The following is a 17,273-nucleotide window of genomic DNA, read 5'->3' as shown; positions in this document are numbered from 1 at the left end:
TATTTCCGAAGTGTTGAGCTATGAGCACTTAAGCGCTCGCAATACTTTGCCACTACGCAGCGAATATTCACCGACATTTAAAGCACTCGTTCACACTATTTTTCGCATAGATTTCCCAATTATGCCTGTGACAATCATAGCTTCAGAATTACTGAGCGATTCATTCATCCCAACAACCAACGTTAACCCGTGCCCACAAATATAAATTCATTGTCCAACTTCAACTCCTTTCACAACATCCCCGCCTACACAAGTCACTCACTATAGGAATAATATTAGGCTTCTCTATTCATTTCGCAAATTGCCATAAACTACAATATAATATTACTTCGCATCTCTTTTTATCGTCTCACATAAACCGTTTCAGCTTGCAAAGTTTCTTCAGATTTTAGATTTAACTAATTTAATTTTCAATTGTCTGGAACGGCTGTTAACTTCGTCTGTAGCTTTCCCCACAGCGGAGACGTGACGCTTCATTCCGAGAAAAACTACTATATTACCTACAATAATTGAAATTATGTTGAATATGACCCGCTCTGCTCCAGTCGAACACAATATCACTACATCACAAATCCAAACGGTGGCGAGGTAAGGTACAACGTTTTTAGAATAATGGAATTATTCGTTACTAGATGTTCATTTTAATCAGTCTGTATGGTGGCAATGTGATGTATCTCCGTAGGGAAAAGGCTGCGGATATGAGCACATGTAATCAAATTGTTCCTTCCGCTGTAGTGAATGAGAATATTTGAGATTTATTTGTGGCGAGGTGTAGAAGATTATGTTACAGTGTCCATAATATTAAAATACTTTTCTCTTGAGCCTACCTGTTCAGAGGATCGGTCATTGCTGCTGTACTTCGAATTTTGTACCGTTCATTTAATCTCCTTAATGCTGCTACATATTCCTTCGCACAAACACACTTTCAATACTTGTATCGTACAATAAATACATCTGATATCGCAGAGAATTAATACGAAACATAAAGTTCCGCCAAGCATCCGCAGCCATCTTACATAATTTTATTGCCGTACATATATACATACACAAATACAACACTACATGATAGCGATTAAATGGGCCGATCCCGGAAGCACTGCAATACCGGGCCAACCCGTGACAGAGGTGGAGCAAGCTCCTAGCACTCCGTCATTTTCCAAAAATCAGTTTAATATTCTGGTCCTGCAATGCAGGACGTATCAGATATTAAGCTAATAAGAACAGATACTACACTTTGATCTTAGCCAAAAGGCCGAGAAGCGATGCCAAACGACGCCCGTCGCGACACAATTAATCTTACAACGACGCCTGTCACAGACGGGACGCGAACTTATCCCGCTGGCCTCAGAAATTAAATTCATTACAAAATATCATAGCAAGACTCTCTGAACAGAACTACTATCGTCTCATGCGCATTCAGAGTGCGCACTTCACCTGCATTCGGATATCAAGTAAAATTAATTACGAAATACAATGAATTATTATGCCACGCGTGCACATTACGTGTGTCTGCCATCTAGCGCCTGCTGTTGGCGTTACCCTCGCTCATAATACGCCAGCATCCCTATTAAACTAGGTCCCGCGCCGTGGTCTAAGACATCCTCCCTAGGATTCCCGTCATGGAATCCGGGCTATTCCGAGTACTCATGGCTTCGGCCAGTGTATGGGACCGGTGCCCACCCAGCATCGTGGTGCACTTGGGGAGCTACGATAGGTGGCGAAATAAAGCCAGCTCTATAACGGCTGGGGGATTCATCGTGCTAACCACACGATACTTCCATTTTGGTTTCATGATCGTCCACCTCTGCTTCGGCATGTTGACGTGAGTTCAGCAGCCGGTTGCTCGGTCATGGTCCTTCATGGTCTGTCGTGCCACGGATTAGTATATAACGACTAGACTATGATCAACACGAACATTTATACCGCTATGATGCATGCTGTAGGCTACTAAATCAACAATAATATTTACAACGCATCCAAGTGCTGATGTAAGAGGCTAGGTCTCCTCGGCTCTTTCTTCTTCATTTCAAATGGGTAACATGACGTCCTCAAACATTCATTTCAAAACGATTCCCAATCTGAACAAAAGCATATTATTAAGTTTCTACCTAACGTTATTAGTACTCTAAACTCAGCGTGTCTGGAAAATACGTATGTACACGTGATCTCCCATGTTCCATATCAACTATTTCTTACATAACGGCAGTACAGGTTCAGATCGTTACCACCAAATTAACAAACGTTCCCACATTACAAGCGCACACATTCATTCACTTCTTCTCAGACATCATATTCATTTCCTGTATAATTACGTACATTAAGTACATGTATACTAAGAATTCTGATTACAGTTACAAATTTTACGATTTAAATGCATTTATGTCATTTTTCTTTTCACAAATTCTCATCAAATTGCTCCTCACAACTGGTAACAAATATTAAATCATTTTTAGTATTTCCAATGACAGTCAATCTATCCTTCCCCATTTCCAGTTTAATACTGTGCACACCACTCTTCTTCTCCTCTTCGTCACCGTCTTCTTCTTCTATTTATCAATTCCGCTATAATGCCACAGTAACGAGCTTGGCGTACCCTGACCAACCACGGAACACCTGACATGATTCTTTCTTGTTCGCAGGGACGAGAAGTCTGTATTTTTTCTCAACGCAGCTATTCTGTTTTAAACAGGGATGTCTATGGCTTCCGAAACTGCATGTCATTAAAAATTCTCACATTAAGAAATTTGTAGCCGATCACTTGGAACGGCAGGGTAACCGAACTTCAGTCGATGCATTTATAATTATCGGCTATCCGGGAGAGTAAAATCACGCAGGCGATTATTATTGCTCTCAAAACTCACGCAATTTCGCCAGCATACGTACGTCGAACCCCTAACTGCCCACCGATACTAAATTCCAACACACGACTCGCATACGTTGTGTTATACTGTATTTCTAATTTTTAAGGCCAAATGCACGACATACTGTCAAGAATGAAAGAAAAACAATAATAGAATTGCCCTGAAATTCCTTATATTGTTGCGAATTCGATCTCAACCTAATTCCAAGAAGCTACCGCATATATGAGTCCTACATGTTCATCTCAGTCAAAGGGCCAGGCCAGGCCAGGCCACTAAGTTAGATCGGATATGATGAACATTTTTTCTACCTCAGCTCAGGCAAAAACCCAAGAAAGTCGCAAATACGACATCACATTCGGATATAATCCGAAAACCCAACAACAATGAATACCTCCATCACACCATATCAGCTAAACGCCCATCAAGGAAATTCAGAGATCAACAGAATTTCATCTTGGACAATAGGCTGAGGAACAGTCCCATATACTACACTTCGATCTTAGCCAAAAGACCGAGAAGAAAAACCGATCACGTGCCGTCGGGATCTATTTAATTCTACAACAGCACCTGCCATATGCGGGTTATTAACAAACTCCGCTCCATTTAGATATACAGTTCGATACACCATCTTCTAAAGGGACTCTCGCTAAAGCTGTACTGCCATATCTTTCGAATAGAGTGCGCATACCATTTGTATTTCAATTAATCACAATACAGATTATAAATTGTAATGACGTGTGTCTAAATTACGTACACCTGCCCTCTAGCGAATGCTGTCGGAGTTATTCTCGCGCAAGTACACTGAACTTGCTACTGCTGCCTACGATAGGCCGATGTTACATTCCTCGCATTAATTCTTAATATAGCGATCGAAAACTATCTAACCGCGGTTGCCGCACCTATAGAAACGGCAATCATATCCTTAAATAATGAACTTTTTGTGATAAAGGAAAAAGAAAAGAAAGAGACAGAGATCAGCTTAATTTCATTCAAGCGGAGCGACAGCACGGAAACTAGCGTCCAGCTCTTGAGACAACTAGTCAAACAACAGATGGTAACTACACAGAATTTACTGCATTGCAACATTCATTGTGTTATTATAGCAGTAGTGTCAGATTTGTAAGCTCCAATACCGTTTGTGGAGCTAGATCGGAGCATGAACTTGCTTGTGTCTGTGGAAACACCGGAGCACGAAACCCGTCTAGTGGAGCGCTCAGCTCCGTTTAGTCCCTGTCTGACATCGCTGTATTATAGTTTCTATGAACCATATTTCCGAAGTGTTGAGCTATGAGCACTTAAGCGCTCGCAATACTTTGCCACTACGCAGCGAATATTCACCGACATTTAAAGCACTCGTTCACACTATTTTTCGCATAGATTTCCCAATTATGCCTGTGACAATCATAGCTTCAGAATTACTGAGCGATTCATTCATCCCAACAACCAACGTTAACCCGTGCCCACAAATATAAATTCATTGTCCAACTTCAACTCCTTTCACAACATCCCCGCCTACACAAGTCACTCACTATAGGAATAATATTAGGCTTCTCTATTCATTTCGCAAATTGCCATAAACTACAATATAATATTACTTCGCATCTCTTTTTATCGTCTCACATAAACCGTTTCAGCTTGCAAAGTTTCTTCAGATTTTAGATTTAACTAATTTAATTTTCAATTGTCTGGAACGGCTGTTAACTTCGTCTGTAGCTTTCCCCACAGCGGAGACGTGACGCTTCATTCCGAGAAAAACTACTATATTACCTACAATAATTGAAATTATGTTGAATATGACCCGCTCTGCTCCAGTCGAACACAATATCACTACATCACAAATCCAAACGGTGGCGAGGTAAGGTACAACGTTTTTAGAATAATGGAATTATTCGTTACTAGATGTTCATTTTAATCAGTCTGTATGGTGGCAATGTGATGTATCTCCGTAGGGAAAAGGCTGCGGATATGAGCACATGTAATCAAATTGTTCCTTCCGCTGTAGTGAATGAGAATATTTGAGATTTATTTGTGGCGAGGTGTAGAAGATTATGTTACAGTGTCCATAATATTAAAATACTTTTCTCTTGAGCCTACCTGTTCAGAGGATCGGTCATTGCTGCTGTACTTCGAATTTTGTACCGTTCATTTAATCTCCTTAATGCTGCTACATATTCCTTCGCACAAACACACTTTCAATACTTGTATCGTACAATAAATACATCTGATATCGCAGAGAATTAATACGAAACATAAAGTTCCGCCAAGCATCCGCAGCCATCTTACATAATTTTATTGCCGTACATATATACATACACAAATACAACACTACATGATAGCGATTAAATGGGCCGATCCCGGAAGCACTGCAATACCGGGCCAACCCGTGACAGAGGTGGAGCAAGCTCCTAGCACTCCGTCATTTTCCAAAAATCAGTTTAATATTCTGGTCCTGCAATGCAGGACGTATCAGATATTAAGCTGATAAGAACAGATACTACACTTTGATCTTAGCCAAAAGGCCGAGAAGCGATGCCAAACGACGCCCGTCGCGACACAATTAATCTTACAACGACGCCTGTCACAGACGGGACGCGAACTTATCCCGCTGGCCTCAGAAATTAAATTCATTACAAAATATCATAGCAAGACTCTCTGAACAGAACTACTATCGTCTCATGCGCATTCAGAGTGCGCACTTCACCTGCATTCGGATATCAAGTAAAATTAATTACGAAATACAATGAATTATTATGCCACGCGTGCACATTACGTGTGTCTGCCATCTAGCGCCTGCTGTTGGCGTTACCCTCGCTCATAATACGCCAGCATCCCTATTAAACTAGGTCCCGCGCCGTGGTCTAAGACATCCTCCCTAGGATTCCCGTCATGGAATCCGGGCTATTCCGAGTACTCATGGCTTCGGCCAGTGTATGGGACCGGTGCCCACCCAGCATCGTGGTGCACTTGGGGAGCTACGATAGGTGGCGAAATAAAGCCAGCTCTATAACGGCTGGGGGATTCATCGTGCTAACCACACGATACTTCCATTTTGGTTTCATGATCGTCCACCTCTGCTTCGGCATGTTGACGTGAGTTCAGCAGCCGGTTGCTCGGTCATGGTCCTTCATGGTCTGTCGTGCCACGGATTAGTATATAACGACTAGACTATGATCAACACGAACATTTATACCGCTATGATGCATGCTGTAGGCTACTAAATCAACAATAATATTTACAACGCATCCAAGTGCTGATGTAAGAGGCTAGGTCTCCTCGGCTCTTTCTTCTTCATTTCAAATGGGTAACATGACGTCCTCAAACATTCATTTCAAAACGATTCCCAATCTGAACAAAAGCATATTATTAAGTTTCTACCTAACGTTATTAGTACTCTAAACTCAGCGTGTCTGGAAAATACGTATGTACACGTGATCTCCCATGTTCCATATCAACTATTTCTTACATAACGGCAGTACAGGTTCAGATCGTTACCACCAAATTAACAAACGTTCCCACATTACAAGCGCACACATTCATTCACTTCTTCTCAGACATCATATTCATTTCCTGTATAATTACGTACATTAAGTACATGTATACTAAGAATTCTGATTACAGTTACAAATTTTACGATTTAAATGCATTTATGTCATTTTTCTTTTCACAAATTCTCATCAAATTGCTCCTCACAACTGGTAACAAATATTAAATCATTTTTAGTATTTCCAATGACAGTCAATCTATCCTTCCCCATTTCCAGTTTAATACTGTGCACACCACTCTTCTTCTCCTCTTCGTCACCGTCTTCTTCTTCTATTTATCAATTCCGCTATAATGCCACAGTAACGAGCTTGGCGTACCCTGACCAACCACGGAACACCTGACATGATTCTTTCTTGTTCGCAGGGACGAGAAGTCTGTATTTTTTCTCAACGCAGCTATTCTGTTTTAAACAGGGATGTCTATGGCTTCCGAAACTGCATGTCATTAAAAATTCTCACATTAAGAAATTTGTAGCCGATCACTTGGAACGGCAGGGTAACCGAACTTCAGTCGATGCATTTATAATTATCGGCTATCCGGGAGAGTAAAATCACGCAGGCGATTATTATTGCTCTCAAAACTCACGCAATTTCGCCAGCATACGTACGTCGAACCCCTAACTGCCCACCGATACTAAATTCCAACACACGACTCGCATACGTTGTGTTATACTGTATTTCTAATTTTTAAGGCCAAATGCACGACATACTGTCAAGAATGAAAGAAAAACAATAATAGAATTGCCCTGAAATTCCTTATATTGTTGCGAATTCGATCTCAACCTAATTCCAAGAAGCTACCGCATATATGAGTCCTACATGTTCATCTCAGTCAAAGGGCCAGGCCAGGCCAGGCCACTAAGTTAGATCGGATATGATGAACATTTTTTCTACCTCAGCTCAGGCAAAAACCCAAGAAAGTCGCAAATACGACATCACATTCGGATATAATCCGAAAACCCAACAACAATGAATACCTCCATCACACCATATCAGCTAAACGCCCATCAAGGAAATTCAGAGATCAACAGAATTTCATCTTGGACAATAGGCTGAGGAACAGTCCCATATACTACACTTCGATCTTAGCCAAAAGACCGAGAAGAAAAACCGATCACGTGCCGTCGGGATCTATTTAATTCTACAACAGCACCTGCCATATGCGGGTTATTAACAAACTCCGCTCCATTTAGATATACAGTTCGATACACCATCTTCTAAAGGGACTCTCGCTAAAGCTGTACTGCCATATCTTTCGAATAGAGTGCGCATACCATTTGTATTTCAATTAATCACAATACAGATTATAAATTGTAATGACGTGTGTCTAAATTACGTACACCTGCCCTCTAGCGAATGCTGTCGGAGTTATTCTCGCGCAAGTACACTGAACTTGCTACTGCTGCCTACGATAGGCCGATGTTACATTCCTCGCATTAATTCTTAATATAGCGATCGAAAACTATCTAACCGCGGTTGCCGCACCTATAGAAACGGCAATCATATCCTTAAATAATGAACTTTTTGTGATAAAGGAAAAAGAAAAGAAAGAGACAGAGATCAGCTTAATTTCATTCAAGCGGAGCGACAGCACGGAAACTAGCGTCCAGCTCTTGAGACAACTAGTCAAACAACAGATGGTAACTACACAGAATTTACTGCATTGCAACATTCATTGTGTTATTATAGCAGTAGTGTCAGATTTGTAAGCTCCAATACCGTTTGTGGAGCTAGATCGGAGCATGAACTTGCTTGTGTCTGTGGAAACACCGGAGCACGAAACCCGTCTAGTGGAGCGCTCAGCTCCGTTTAGTCCCTGTCTGACATCGCTGTATTATAGTTTCTATGAACCATATTTCCGAAGTGTTGAGCTATGAGCACTTAAGCGCTCGCAATACTTTGCCACTACGCAGCGAATATTCACCGACATTTAAAGCACTCGTTCACACTATTTTTCGCATAGATTTCCCAATTATGCCTGTGACAATCATAGCTTCAGAATTACTGAGCGATTCATTCATCCCAACAACCAACGTTAACCCGTGCCCACAAATATAAATTCATTGTCCAACTTCAACTCCTTTCACAACATCCCCGCCTACACAAGTCACTCACTATAGGAATAATATTAGGCTTCTCTATTCATTTCGCAAATTGCCATAAACTACAATATAATATTACTTCGCATCTCTTTTTATCGTCTCACATAAACCGTTTCAGCTTGCAAAGTTTCTTCAGATTTTAGATTTAACTAATTTAATTTTCAATTGTCTGGAACGGCTGTTAACTTCGTCTGTAGCTTTCCCCACAGCGGAGACGTGACGCTTCATTCCGAGAAAAACTACTATATTACCTACAATAATTGAAATTATGTTGAATATGACCCGCTCTGCTCCAGTCGAACACAATATCACTACATCACAAATCCAAACGGTGGCGAGGTAAGGTACAACGTTTTTAGAATAATGGAATTATTCGTTACTAGATGTTCATTTTAATCAGTCTGTATGGTGGCAATGTGATGTATCTCCGTAGGGAAAAGGCTGCGGATATGAGCACATGTAATCAAATTGTTCCTTCCGCTGTAGTGAATGAGAATATTTGAGATTTATTTGTGGCGAGGTGTAGAAGATTATGTTACAGTGTCCATAATATTAAAATACTTTTCTCTTGAGCCTACCTGTTCAGAGGATCGGTCATTGCTGCTGTACTTCGAATTTTGTACCGTTCATTTAATCTCCTTAATGCTGCTACATATTCCTTCGCACAAACACACTTTCAATACTTGTATCGTACAATAAATACATCTGATATCGCAGAGAATTAATACGAAACATAAAGTTCCGCCAAGCATCCGCAGCCATCTTACATAATTTTATTGCCGTACATATATACATACACAAATACAACACTACATGATAGCGATTAAATGGGCCGATCCCGGAAGCACTGCAATACCGGGCCAACCCGTGACAGAGGTGGAGCAAGCTCCTAGCACTCCGTCATTTTCCAAAAATCAGTTTAATATTCTGGTCCTGCAATGCAGGACGTATCAGATATTAAGCTGATAAGAACAGATACTACACTTTGATCTTAGCCAAAAGGCCGAGAAGCGATGCCAAACGACGCCCGTCGCGACACAATTAATCTTACAACGACGCCTGTCACAGACGGGACGCGAACTTATCCCGCTGGCCTCAGAAATTAAATTCATTACAAAATATCATAGCAAGACTCTCTGAACAGAACTACTATCGTCTCATGCGCATTCAGAGTGCGCACTTCACCTGCATTCGGATATCAAGTAAAATTAATTACGAAATACAATGAATTATTATGCCACGCGTGCACATTACGTGTGTCTGCCATCTAGCGCCTGCTGTTGGCGTTACCCTCGCTCATAATACGCCAGCATCCCTATTAAACTAGGTCCCGCGCCGTGGTCTAAGACATCCTCCCTAGGATTCCCGTCATGGAATCCGGGCTATTCCGAGTACTCATGGCTTCGGCCAGTGTATGGGACCGGTGCCCACCCAGCATCGTGGTGCACTTGGGGAGCTACGATAGGTGGCGAAATAAAGCCAGCTCTATAACGGCTGGGGGATTCATCGTGCTAACCACACGATACTTCCATTTTGGTTTCATGATCGTCCACCTCTGCTTCGGCATGTTGACGTGAGTTCAGCAGCCGGTTGCTCGGTCATGGTCCTTCATGGTCTGTCGTGCCACGGATTAGTATATAACGACTAGACTATGATCAACACGAACATTTATACCGCTATGATGCATGCTGTAGGCTACTAAATCAACAATAATATTTACAACGCATCCAAGTGCTGATGTAAGAGGCTAGGTCTCCTCGGCTCTTTCTTCTTCATTTCAAATGGGTAACATGACGTCCTCAAACATTCATTTCAAAACGATTCCCAATCTGAACAAAAGCATATTATTAAGTTTCTACCTAACGTTATTAGTACTCTAAACTCAGCGTGTCTGGAAAATACGTATGTACACGTGATCTCCCATGTTCCATATCAACTATTTCTTACATAACGGCAGTACAGGTTCAGATCGTTACCACCAAATTAACAAACGTTCCCACATTACAAGCGCACACATTCATTCACTTCTTCTCAGACATCATATTCATTTCCTGTATAATTACGTACATTAAGTACATGTATACTAAGAATTCTGATTACAGTTACAAATTTTACGATTTAAATGCATTTATGTCATTTTTCTTTTCACAAATTCTCATCAAATTGCTCCTCACAACTGGTAACAAATATTAAATCATTTTTAGTATTTCCAATGACAGTCAATCTATCCTTCCCCATTTCCAGTTTAATACTGTGCACACCACTCTTCTTCTCCTCTTCGTCACCGTCTTCTTCTTCTATTTATCAATTCCGCTATAATGCCACAGTAACGAGCTTGGCGTACCCTGACCAACCACGGAACACCTGACATGATTCTTTCTTGTTCGCAGGGACGAGAAGTCTGTATTTTTTCTCAACGCAGCTATTCTGTTTTAAACAGGGATGTCTATGGCTTCCGAAACTGCATGTCATTAAAAATTCTCACATTAAGAAATTTGTAGCCGATCACTTGGAACGGCAGGGTAACCGAACTTCAGTCGATGCATTTATAATTATCGGCTATCCGGGAGAGTAAAATCACGCAGGCGATTATTATTGCTCTCAAAACTCACGCAATTTCGCCAGCATACGTACGTCGAACCCCTAACTGCCCACCGATACTAAATTCCAACACACGACTCGCATACGTTGTGTTATACTGTATTTCTAATTTTTAAGGCCAAATGCACGACATACTGTCAAGAATGAAAGAAAAACAATAATAGAATTGCCCTGAAATTCCTTATATTGTTGCGAATTCGATCTCAACCTAATTCCAAGAAGCTACCGCATATATGAGTCCTACATGTTCATCTCAGTCAAAGGGCCAGGCCAGGCCAGGCCACTAAGTTAGATCGGATATGATGAACATTTTTTCTACCTCAGCTCAGGCAAAAACCCAAGAAAGTCGCAAATACGACATCACATTCGGATATAATCCGAAAACCCAACAACAATGAATACCTCCATCACACCATATCAGCTAAACGCCCATCAAGGAAATTCAGAGATCAACAGAATTTCATCTTGGACAATAGGCTGAGGAACAGTCCCATATACTACACTTCGATCTTAGCCAAAAGACCGAGAAGAAAAACCGATCACGTGCCGTCGGGATCTATTTAATTCTACAACAGCACCTGCCATATGCGGGTTATTAACAAACTCCGCTCCATTTAGATATACAGTTCGATACACCATCTTCTAAAGGGACTCTCGCTAAAGCTGTACTGCCATATCTTTCGAATAGAGTGCGCATACCATTTGTATTTCAATTAATCACAATACAGATTATAAATTGTAATGACGTGTGTCTAAATTACGTACACCTGCCCTCTAGCGAATGCTGTCGGAGTTATTCTCGCGCAAGTACAGTGAACTTGCTACTGCTGCCTACGATAGGCCGATGTTACATTCCTCGCATTAATTCTTAATATAGCGATCGAAAACTATCTAACCGCGGTTGCCGCACCTATAGAAACGGCAATCATATCCTTAAATAATGAACTTTTTGTGATAAAGGAAAAAGAAAAGAAAGAGACAGAGATCAGCTTAATTTCATTCAAGCGGAGCGACAGCACGGAAACTAGCGTCCAGCTCTTGAGACAACTAGTCAAACAACAGATGGTAACTACACAGAATTTACTGCATTGCAACATTCATTGTGTTATTATAGCAGTAGTGTCAGATTTGTAAGCTCCAATACCGTTTGTGGAGCTAGATCGGAGCATGAACTTGCTTGTGTCTGTGGAAACACCGGAGCACGAAACCCGTCTAGTGGAGCGCTCAGCTCCGTTTAGTCCCTGTCTGACATCGCTGTATTATAGTTTCTATGAACCATATTTCCGAAGTGTTGAGCTATGAGCACTTAAGCGCTCGCAATACTTTGCCACTACGCAGCGAATATTCACCGACATTTAAAGCACTCGTTCACACTATTTTTCGCATAGATTTCCCAATTATGCCTGTGACAATCATAGCTTCAGAATTACTGAGCGATTCATTCATCCCAACAACCAACGTTAACCCGTGCCCACAAATATAAATTCATTGTCCAACTTCAACTCCTTTCACAACATCCCCGCCTACACAAGTCACTCACTATAGGAATAATATTAGGCTTCTCTATTCATTTCGCAAATTGCCATAAACTACAATATAATATTACTTCGCATCTCTTTTTATCGTCTCACATAAACCGTTTCAGCTTGCAAAGTTTCTTCAGATTTTAGATTTAACTAATTTAATTTTCAATTGTCTGGAACGGCTGTTAACTTCGTCTGTAGCTTTCCCCACAGCGGAGACGTGACGCTTCATTCCGAGAAAAACTACTATATTACCTACAATAATTGAAATTATGTTGAATATGACCCGCTCTGCTCCAGTCGAACACAATATCACTACATCACAAATCCAAACGGTGGCGAGGTAAGGTACAACGTTTTTAGAATAATGGAATTATTCGTTACTAGATGTTCATTTTAATCAGTCTGTATGGTGGCAATGTGATGTATCTCCGTAGGGAAAAGGCTGCGGATATGAGCACATGTAATCAAATTGTTCCTTCCGCTGTAGTGAATGAGAATATTTGAGATTTATTTGTGGCGAGGTGTAGAAGATTATGTTACAGTGTCCATAATATTAAAATACTTTTCTCTTGAGCCTACCTGTTCAGAGGATCGGTCATTGCTGCTGTACTTCGAATTTTGTACCGTTCATTTAATCTCCTTAATGCTGCTACATATTCCTTCGCACAAACACACTTTCAATACTTGTATCGTACAATAAATACATCTGATATCGCAGAGAATTAATACGAAACATAAAGTTCCGCCAAGCATCCGCAGCCATCTTACATAATTTTATTGCCGTACATATATACATACACAAATACAACACTACATGATAGCGATTAAATGGGCCGATCCCGGAAGCACTGCAATACCGGGCCAACCCGTGACAGAGGTGGAGCAAGCTCCTAGCACTCCGTCATTTTCCAAAAATCAGTTTAATATTCTGGTCCTGCAATGCAGGACGTATCAGATATTAAGCTGATAAGAACAGATACTACACTTTGATCTTAGCCAAAAGGCCGAGAAGCGATGCCAAACGACGCCCGTCGCGACACAATTAATCTTACAACGACGCCTGTCACAGACGGGACGCGAACTTATCCCGCTGGCCTCAGAAATTAAATTCATTACAAAATATCATAGCAAGACTCTCTGAACAGAACTACTATCGTCTCATGCGCATTCAGAGTGCGCACTTCACCTGCATTCGGATATCAAGTAAAATTAATTACGAAATACAATGAATTATTATGCCACGCGTGCACATTACGTGTGTCTGCCATCTAGCGCCTGCTGTTGGCGTTACCCTCGCTCATAATACGCCAGCATCCCTATTAAACTAGGTCCCGCGCCGTGGTCTAAGACATCCTCCCTAGGATTCCCGTCATGGAATCCGGGCTATTCCGAGTACTCATGGCTTCGGCCAGTGTATGGGACCGGTGCCCACCCAGCATCGTTGTGCACTTGGGGAGCTACGATAGGTGGCGAAATAAAGCCAGCTCTATAACGGCTGGGGGATTCATCGTGCTAACCACACGATACTTCCATTTTGGTTTCATGATCGTCCACCTCTGCTTCGGCATGTTGACGTGAGTTCAGCAGCCGGTTGCTCGGTCATGGTCCTTCATGGTCTGTCGTGCCACGGATTAGTATATAACGACTAGACTATGATCAACACGAACATTTATACCGCTATGATGCATGCTGTAGGCTACTAAATCAACAATAATATTTACAACGCATCCAAGTGCTGATGTAAGAGGCTAGGTCTCCTCGGCTCTTTCTTCTTCATTTCAAATGGGTAACATGACGTCCTCAAACATTCATTTCAAAATGATTCCCAATCTGAACAAAAGCATATTATTAAGTTTCTACCTAACGTTATTAGTACTCTAAACTCAGCGTGTCTGGAAAATACGTATGTACACGTGATCTCCCATGTTCCATATCTTACATAACGGCAGTACAGGTTCAGATCGTTACCACCAAATTAACAAACGTTCCCACATTACAAGCGCACACATTCATTCACTTCTTCTCAGACATCATATTCATTTCCTGTATAATTACGTACATTAAGTACATGTATACTAAGAATTCTGATTACAGTTACAAATTTTACGATTTAAATGCATTTATGTCATTTTTCTTTTCACAAATTCTCATCAAATTGCTCCTCACAACTGGTAACAAATATTAAATCATTTTTAGTATTTCCAATGACAGTCAATCTATCCTTCCCCATTTCCAGTTTAATACTGTGCACACCACTCTTCTTCTCCTCTTCGTCACCGTCTTCTTCTTCTATTTATCAATTCCGCTATAATGCCACAGTAACGAGCTTGGCGTACCCTGACCAACCACGGAACACCTGACATGATTCTTTCTTGTTCGCAGGGACGAGAAGTCTGTATTTTTTCTCAACGCAGCTATTCTGTTTTAAACAGGGATGTCTATGGCTTCCGAAACTGCATGTCATTAAAAATTCTCACATTAAGAAATTTGTAGCCGATCACTTGGAACGGCAGGGTAACCGAACTTCAGTCGATGCATTTATAATTATCGGCTATCCGGGAGAGTAAAATCACGCAGGCGATTATTATTGCTCTCAAAACTCACGCAATTTCGCCAGCATACGTACGTCGAACCCCTAACTGCCCACCGATACTAAATTCCAACACACGACTCGCATACGTTGTGTTATACTGTATTTCTAATTTTTAAGGCCAAATGCACGACATACTGTCAAGAATGAAAGAAAAACAATAATAGAATTGCCCTGAAATTCCTTATATTGTTGCGAATTCGATCTCAACCTAATTCCAAGAAGCTACCGCATATATGAGTCCTACATGTTCATCTCAGTCAAAGGGCCAGGCCAGGCCAGGCCACTAAGTTAGATCGGATATGATGAACATTTTTTCTACCTCAGCTCAGGCAAAAACCCAAGAAAGTCGCAAATACGACATCACATTCGGATATAATCCGAAAACCCAACAACAATGAATACCTCCATCACACCATATCAGCTAAACGCCCATCAAGGAAATTCAGAGATCAACAGAATTTCATCTTGGACAATAGGCTGAGGAACAGTCCCATATACTACACTTCGATCTTAGCCAAAAGACCGAGAAGAAAAACCGATCACGTGCCGTCGGGATCTATTTAATTCTACAACAGCACCTGCCATATGCGGATTATTAACAAACTCCGCTCCATTTAGATATACAGTTCGATACACCATCTTCTAAAGGGACTCTCGCTAAAGCTGTACTGCCATATCTTTCGAATAGAGTGCGCATACCATTTGTATTTCAATTAATCACAATACAGATTATAAATTGTAATGACGTGTGTCTAAATTACGTACACCTGCCCTCTAGCGAATGCTGTCGGAGTTATTCTCGCGCAAGTACACTGAACTTGCTACTGCTGCCTACGATAGGCCGATGTTACATTCCTCGCATTAATTCTTAATATAGCGATCGAAAACTATCTAACCGCGGTTGCCGCACCTATAGAAACGGCAATCATATCCTTAAATAATGAACTTTTTGTGATAAAGGAAAAAGAAAAGAAAGAGACAGAGATCAGCTTAATTTCATTCAAGCGGAGCGACAGCACGGAAACTAGCGTCCAGCTCTTGAGACAACTAGTCAAACAACAGATGGTAACTACACAGAATTTACTGCATTGCAACATTCATTGTGTTATTATAGCAGTAGTGTCAGATTTGTAAGCTCCAATACCGTTTGTGGAGCTAGATCGGAGCATGAACTTGCTTGTGTCTGTGGAAACACCGGAGCACGAAACCCGTCTAGTGGAGCGCTCAGCTCCGTTTAGTCCCTGTCTGACATCGCTGTATTATAGTTTCTATGAACCATATTTCCGAAGTGTTGAGCTATGAGCACTTAAGCGCTCGCAATACTTTGCCACTACGCAGCGAATATTCACCGACATTTAAAGCACTCGTTCACACTATTTTTCGCATAGATTTCCCAATTATGCCTGTGACAATCATAGCTTCAGAATTACTGAGCGATTCATTCATCCCAACAACCAACGTTAACCCGTGCCCACAAATATAAATTCATTGTCCAACTTCAACTCCTTTCACAACATCCCCGCCTACACAAGTCACTCACTATAGGAATAATATTAGGCTTCTCTATTCATTTCGCAAATTGCCATAAACTACAATATAATATTACTTCGCATCTCTTTTTATCGTCTCACATAAACCGTTTCAGCTTGCAAAGTTTCTTCAGATTTTAGATTTAACTAATTTAATTTTCAATTGTCTGGAACGGCTGTTAACTTCGTCTGTAGCTTTCCCCACAGCGGAGACGTGACGCTTCATTCCGAGAAAAACTACTATATTACCTACAATAATTGAAATTATGTTGAATATGACCCGCTCTGCTCCAGTCGAACACAATATCACTACATCACAAATCCAAACGGTGGCGAGGTAAGGTACAACGTTTTTAGAATAATGGAATTATTCGTTACTAGATGTTCATTTTAATCAGTCTGTATGGTGGCAATGTGATGTATCTCCGTAGGGAAAAGGCTGCGGATATGAGCACATGTAATCAAATTGTTCCTTCCGCTGTAGTGAATGAGAATATTTGAGATTTATTTGTGGCGAGG

General features: G+C 41.1%; 4 non-coding genes across 4 annotated transcripts; all 4 read right to left on the bottom strand.

Annotated features, from left to right (window-relative positions):
- Positions 1-1,071: 1,071 nt before the first annotated feature.
- LOC138694035 (U2 spliceosomal RNA) lies at positions 1,072-1,264 on the bottom strand. Its single transcript, XR_011330718.1, has one exon. It is a non-coding gene; the product is annotated as a U2 spliceosomal RNA (small nuclear RNA).
- Positions 1,265-5,199: 3,935 nt separating this feature from the next.
- LOC138694011 (U2 spliceosomal RNA) lies at positions 5,200-5,392 on the bottom strand. The gene has a single exon (XR_011330694.1). It is a non-coding gene; the product is annotated as a U2 spliceosomal RNA (small nuclear RNA).
- A 3,935-nt stretch (positions 5,393-9,327) lies between these two features.
- Positions 9,328-9,520, bottom strand: LOC138694009 (U2 spliceosomal RNA). The gene has a single exon (XR_011330693.1). It is a non-coding gene; the product is annotated as a U2 spliceosomal RNA (small nuclear RNA).
- Positions 9,521-13,455: 3,935 nt separating this feature from the next.
- On the bottom strand, positions 13,456-13,648 carry LOC138694008 (U2 spliceosomal RNA). The gene has a single exon (XR_011330692.1). It is a non-coding gene; the product is annotated as a U2 spliceosomal RNA (small nuclear RNA).
- Positions 13,649-17,273: the final 3,625 nt, after the last annotated feature.

The sequence above is a fragment of the Periplaneta americana genome, unplaced genomic scaffold, assembly GCF_040183065.1.
Source record: "Periplaneta americana isolate PAMFEO1 unplaced genomic scaffold, P.americana_PAMFEO1_priV1 scaffold_34, whole genome shotgun sequence".
In the NCBI taxonomy this organism is placed as follows: Eukaryota; Metazoa; Arthropoda; class Insecta; order Blattodea; family Blattidae; genus Periplaneta; species Periplaneta americana.
The sequence above is the reverse complement of the archived record's forward strand: the minus strand, read 5'-3'. Positions and strand labels throughout refer to the sequence as shown.